Below are 7,046 nucleotides of genomic sequence, written 5' to 3'. Positions count from 1 at the left end.
TTCTTACGGTGGTTCATTCAAGAGTTCTCTTCCTTGGTTATTTATCAATTCATTCGTTCTTTCCAATCCTACCAGTGGTTCGTTGAAGACATTCCCTAGTTGACGCTATATCTATCTGAATCCTTTCTACGAGAATAAGTAGTATGAAAAATCCGTTGCTTGTCATCAATTTAAATTGGTGAAGGATAAGCATAATGTAATTCTTATTCTTATTTCATCAAGTAAATTCAATTCCTTATTTCAGAGGCTCATCAAGTTATCGGTTCCAATTGTTTCATCTTTTCTTTCCCAGAGTTCCAAGCTCTCTCAATTATATCATCACGAAGCTCCATTTAATCATTGCTAGGCTTCTCCCGGAGTCCTTTTCAACTTTCCTTTCGTTTGATCATTCTTTTATTATCGGAGTTCCGCACGGAGGCTCTACATGGTGGTTCATCAAGGATTCCTTTCATTCTTTAATTGTTCTTCAAGATTTCTCTCGGAGTTAAGATCCGCCAAGCTATACTCTAAGATAAACATGGTGCCCAACACATGTTTTGTTTGAGGAGTTCAAGCATTCTTCATCTTACCTTCCAAAGTGCAATTCTTTTACATTATCTTTTGAGGTGGTGTTATGTCATTTGTGACAATTTCCTTCATGTTTCATGATTCAAAGTTGTCAGGAATGAGATATTTAAACCCATCATTTTCTTCCTTGGAGATATCTTGGTATAGATTTCACCTAAATCCTTCCATTGGGAATGTCGCCATTATAGTGCTTATATATGATCCAATTTCCGCTTCTCATCGCGATGAAGGAGTTTTCTTCTCCTTGTTGATCTCAATCCAATTGATTGATTTAATTAGTGGCTGGTCTTCACCTCATAATTTGGGGATGTTTTCCTTAAGACCATTGGAAATCATATCGTTTGTTGTTGATTTCCAACAACTCTGTTCAACCCTTCATAAGAGTGGTCTCTCAAGTTCAGTTGTGAGATATGTTGGTTCCCTCATCTCCATTCTTTTCATTCCATTCTCTCATTTCTTCCGGAGGCATTATGATGTTGCTCTCTTCGAACCATAATCTTGTTTTGTCAAGATCATGTTCAATTCCTTCCATTTACAATCGGAGTGCTGTCCAAATTATATCATTCTTTTTCCTCCTCTTTCTTGTGTCAACCAGAGTGTTGTGGCTATCATTCCTAGTTTAACCCATGGATCCGGCCGTCTGCCGCCATCTCCGCGCCATCCCCATCCCGGGCGTCGTTCACGCCCAAGCCAATCGCCATCGCCTCCCTGCTTCCTCGTGCTTGAGCCTGTAGTCGTTGTTCCAAGGCAGCGGCTCGAGGAAGGAGTCCCCAAGCATGCCCGAAACCTCCAAGAACCAGCGGACTCCTCTGCTTCCCTTCCTCATGCCTCACGGGAGCAGCTCCAACCTCGGAAGAAGTGAGCTCGCCTGTACAAGTCTCTGCTCGCGCCCCTGTCCAGATCGAACGAGCGAGGAGACCGCTCGTGTTGACCGCGCGAAGCCTCCAGCGCTCGACCGCGCATTGACCACGCCCTACCTCGCTTCGATCTGCCTGCGAGACCAGTGCAGCGCCTAGCCCAGCTTCCCGCTAGCCTGCTGCTTCACCGACCTGGGCCAAGGCCCACAAGCTGAGCTGCGCCCCACCTAAATCCTATTCATCCCAGTTCCATTAGTTTCAGCTTAGTATATTTTTTTCCCTGTTCTGCGAATTTATCTTTTTGTCCAGAGCCTGCCTATTTTACAGAAACCCCCCTGTTGTTCATGCATATTATATCTCTCAAACGACGCATCATTTTAAAACAAATTATATATGAAAAATGCTTAAAATTGTGTCTAGTATCATAATATCCAACTTTCAACCATGTTTAAATTGATGTTTGCATTAATTTTCTTAAATGCCATATTAACATGATTTAATTCATAACTAATTAACCGTAGCTCGGTTTTAAATGAACTTTATATGTAAATGGGGTAGAAAAGTGCCTAGTTTAACATGGTGCACTCATCTAGCATGTTTAACAACTCTAAAATATGGTTTAGGGTAGAACAGTACCAGACCTAAAAGATGAACATGAGGAGTTTCCAGACTTGTTGTTTGTTGTTCCGGCCTCATTTAAACTTGCCTAGATAGGTAGTTTTCTTTTGCTCCACCCCTTGCCATGTTTAAGAACATTTAATATTGATGGGTACCTACATGAGAGATAACTAAATAAGTCAGGTGGTGTTTCGTCAATATGCAACTCGTTGCATATTGAGCTCCACTTAACTTGTAGTTTTTCTTGTGCATTTTGCCATGCCATGCCTCATTAAACCGGACATGCATCATACTTGGTTGCGCATCATGCCATGTTTATGTGATGGTTGTTTACTATGTTGTTTGCTTCTTTCCGGTGTTGCTTCTTCGGGTTAGTTCCGATAACGTCGCGTATGTGAGGATTCGTTCAACTTCTTCCATTTATCTTCTTCATGGACTCGTTCTTCTTCCTTGCGGGATCTCAGGCAAGATGACCATACCCTCGAAATCACTTCTATCTTTGCTTTGCTAGTTGCTCACTCTATTGCTATGCTGCGATACCTACCACTTGCTTTATCATGCCTCCCATATTGCCATGTCAAGCCTCTAACCCACCTTTCCTAGCAAACCGTTGTTTGGCTATGTTACCGCTTTGCTCAGCCCCTCTTATAGCGTTGCTAGTTGCGGGTGAAGATGAAGTTTGTTCCATGTTGGAACATGAATATTGTTGGGATATCACAATATCTCTTATTTAATTAATGCATCTATCCCTATTCAAGAATTCATCCGATTAACCAGTTAACTTGCCAATTAATCCCTACTCATAGGGTCACCGAGTAGCCGATAAACCGAAAAATCGTCCGGTTAATTGATTAAATGGCCAATTAGCCAATTAATCCCCTACTCGCTAGCCAACCGAGCAGCTACCAGTTAATTATTTCCTCAACAATGGCATCTATATACTTGGTAAAGGGTGGAAGGCTTAGCCTTATGCCTGGTGTTTTGTTCCACTCTTGCCGCCCTAGTTTCCGCCACACCGGTGTTATGTTCCTTGATTTTGCGTTCCTTACACGGTTGGGTTATAATGGGACCCCTTGACAGTTCGCTTTGAATAAAACTCCTCCAGCAAGGCCCAACCTTGGTTTTACCATTTGCCACCTAAGACTTTTTCCTTGGGTTTCCGGAGCCCAAGGGTCATCTTTATTTTAACCCCCCGGGCCAGTGCTCCTCCGAGTGTTGGTCCAACCTGTCAGCCGCCGGTGGCCACCAGGGGAAACTCTAGGCTGGCCTACCAGAAGTTTGGACAATCCGGTGTGCCCTGAGAACGAGATATGTGCAGCTCGTATCGGGATTTGTCGGCACATTTGGGTGGCTTTGTTGGTCTTATTTTTCCATTGTCGAAATGTCTTGTAACCGGGATTCCGAGTCTGATCGGGTCTTCCTGGGAGAAGGAATATCCTTCGTTGACCGTGAGAGCTTGTGATGGGCTAAGTTGGGACACCCCTGGAGGGTTTTGAACTTTCGAAAGCCGTGCCCACGGCTATGGGAAGATGGGAATTTGTTAATATCCGGTTGTAGAAAACTTGAAACTTAACTTAATTAAAATGCATCAACCGCGTGTGTAGCCGTGATGGTCTCTTTTCGACGGAGTCAGGGAAGTGAACACGGTTTTGGAGTTATGTTCGTGCGTAAGTAGTTTGAGGATCACTTCTTGATCCCTTCTAGTTCACGACCGTTGTGTTGCTTCTCTTCTCGCTCTTATTTGCGTATGTTAGCCACCATATATGCTAGTGCTTGCTGCAGCTCCACCTCACTACCCTTTCCTACCCATAAGCTTAAATAGTCTTGATCTCGTGGGTGTGAGATTGCTGAGTCCTCGTGGCTCATAGATACTTCCAAATAGTTGCAGGTGCCGATAATACCAGTGCAGATGACGGAACTGAGCTCAAGTGGGAGCTCGATGAAGATCTTGTTCGTTGTGTTGTTTCGTTTCCTGTTGATCAGTAGTGGAGCCCAGTTGGGACGATCGGGGATTTAGCATTTGGGGGTTTCTTCTTTTATTTTGGTTCCGTAGTCGGACCTTGTTTGTATTCTGGATGATGTATGTTTAACTTTTATTTGTGTGAAGTGGCGATTGTAAGCCAACTCTTTTTCCCTTTCTTATTCAGTACATGGGATGTGTGAAGATTACCCCTCTTGCGACAAGCCTACCATGCGGCTATGCCTCTAAGTTGTGCCCCGACACGTGGAAGATATAGCCGCATTGTGGGTGTTACAATCGCCTTGCGTCACTGCTTCATCGTGGTTCACCTTAAATGTGTTGCAAACGCCATGCCCGTGCCATGGCCAGCCTCTTCCCGCCGTTAAAGCTCGGTCGGGAGCTTGCTCATGAGCTCTAGAGCTCTCCTTCGCGCCTATATAAGGACCCATGAGTCCTCCTGCAACTCACCCATCTCTCCCTTGCCTCATTTGCTCTCTGGAATCGCCCCATCTCGCTGGAGTTCGCCTCTGTCCACCATGGCTGCCTCAGCCTCGGCATGATTCTGGCAACCCGAGCCTCCTCTCGCCTCCCCTCCACGTCCACTGTCTCCCCCTCGTTCCACTCAGCCCCCCCCCCCACTTGCCCCCTCGCCAGAGTGCGTGCTTCCCCGGAGAGCACCACCGCCCGCCCGTCCCGGTCGTCCTCCTGGCGCCCCCTTCCCCTCCATCCCTCTCCTGAAAGCGGCCGTGCTCCCTCGGAACGGGTGCGCCATGGCCTCCCGCACCCACTGGTGGCCTCGGCTCGGCCGGAGATGGCTGGAGCCAGCTGGCCCCCTCACCTGAGCGCCCCTTCCTGGCCTTGTTCCTCCTCTGTTCCTCACATGAGCAAACAGAGGGAGGAAGACGACGTGCGCCCGACCCCCTCCCCCTGCCCCTGGGCCCCACGTGGCAGTGGCCTAGGCGCCTGTGCCCACGTGGCAAGTGGAGTAGGCTTTCTAGAGTACATCACCTCTTTTCTAAAAGCATATTCTATTTCTACTTCGGCCTAAAGTATGTTTTCTAAGTCAAAAAGCGTATTTTATCAAATTTGTTTATGCCTTATCCACTCAGGGACCCGTTGGTGATAAAATCTTCACAGACTGGTTCTTCTTCTTCCACACCTCATAACTCCGCAACTGTTACTCCGATTGAGGTGAAACCAAAGCTCACTTCTTCGTCTCGTCAAGCTCTATATTTTGGTAACATTTTCACTATGTGGTTTCACAGTGAAAATGACCATTTTGCCCTTGCCTCTAATCAGCCCCCTCCGAGAGAAAACCGTTCGACGTTTTATTCCGTGGCTTCACCGCACTTCTTCCGGGAGTCTCCGTCACCCCAAGCAAGCTAGAATACCCACTTGCATGATAGTCATGCAGTAGCCATGGTTTTCAACTTGAATCTTTATTAAATGTTTGCTTGTTTAAACTATGGTTATCGTTGTTTCCGTAATGCTTCTGGATTAGTGCTTACTTTCTTGCTATCAGAGCAGGTATGGCTGTAGAGCGTCCTAGTCCACTGGAACATTAGAAAACGGTAGTATAGGGTCTGGTTGTTGCCCTTGCTTGCTGCATTTGGTTGTTCGATTCGTTTGCTGCATATAGTCTTATTTCGGTTACCATTAACCTCTGTTTGATGCGTAGATGGCGGTCAACTTCCATGAGTTCAGTGCCCTTCCCTTAGCTCCCGCTGCTGTTCCTATTGAGTTCAGTCCCACTCGTGCACCACTCAGCTTTGCCGCCCTCCGTGGCGACATGTGGCGTAGTATTTATCCCCTCGGAGATCCACCTCATTATCAAGTATTCCAGTTTTCTGCTGGAGGAAGAATTCGGGAATATGTTGCTCATGTTCATCTGTCAGGCCTGATTCCTGTCAGTAAGTGAACCTATAGTTTCCATGGTAGTTATGGCGCTACTCCTGAGCGTGCCGTTCAGCTTGCCGCAATGGCAGGAGTCACCGGTCTTCATCATCAAGAGAGCATGGTGCAAGAGAACCGTGCTTATCAATATTATCCCACCATCATCGAGAGTCCTAGGCGAATCTAGTTTCCCTCCGCCAACCCTCAAGATGACCCAGCTATCCTCGCCATGTCTCGTTACATGACGGCCAAATGTCTTATTATTTTCGAGTTAGTCCGAGACGCCATTCGAGCCAGGAGATTGCTTGTTGTCGCTTTACCTCAGTCTCCGCTAGCTTCTCCAACTCCTCCGCCTCGTCCATCTGGAGTTTCTATGTAACGCCCGCGATGCGGCTATATCTTCCACGTGTCGAAGCACGACTTAGAGGCATAACCGCATTGAAAGCAATGTCGCAAGTGAGGCAATCTTCACACAACCCATGTAATACATAAGGGAAAGAGATACATAGTTGGCTTACAATCGCCACTTCACACAATACATGAATAAAGCACTACATTCATCCAAATACACTCAACGTCCGACTACGGAACCACAATAAAAGAAGACTACCCAAAATGCTACACAGATCCCCGATCGTCCCAACTGGGCTCCACTACTGATCAACTGAAACGAAACAGCACAACGAACAAGGTCTTCATCGAGGTCCTCCTTGCTCGGTTGCCTCACCTGCACGATATCATCGGCACCTGCAAGCTGGTTTTGGAAGAATCTGTGAGTCACGGGGACTCAGCAATCTCACACCCTCGCGATCAAGACTATTTAAGCTTATAGGTAGGGTAAAAGGTATGAGGTGGAGCTGCAGCAAGCGACTAGCATATTTGGTGGCTAATATACGCAAATGAGAGCGAGAAGAGAGGGCAAGGCACGTTCGAGAAATCTATGATCAAGAAGTTATCCTAGAACAACCTACGTCAAGCATAACTCCAACACCGTGTTCACTTCCCGGACACCGCCGGAAAGAGACCATCACGGTAACACACGTGGTTGGTGCATTTTAATTAAGATAAACTTCAGGTTTTTTTACAACCGGACATTAACAAATTTCCATCTGCCCATAACCGCCGGCACGGCTTTCGGAAGTTCAAATCCC

This window comes from Triticum aestivum, chromosome 2A (assembly GCF_018294505.1).
Source record: "Triticum aestivum cultivar Chinese Spring chromosome 2A, IWGSC CS RefSeq v2.1, whole genome shotgun sequence".
NCBI lineage: Eukaryota > Viridiplantae > Streptophyta > Magnoliopsida > Poales > Poaceae > Triticum > Triticum aestivum.
Note: the sequence above shows the minus strand (reverse complement) of the source record.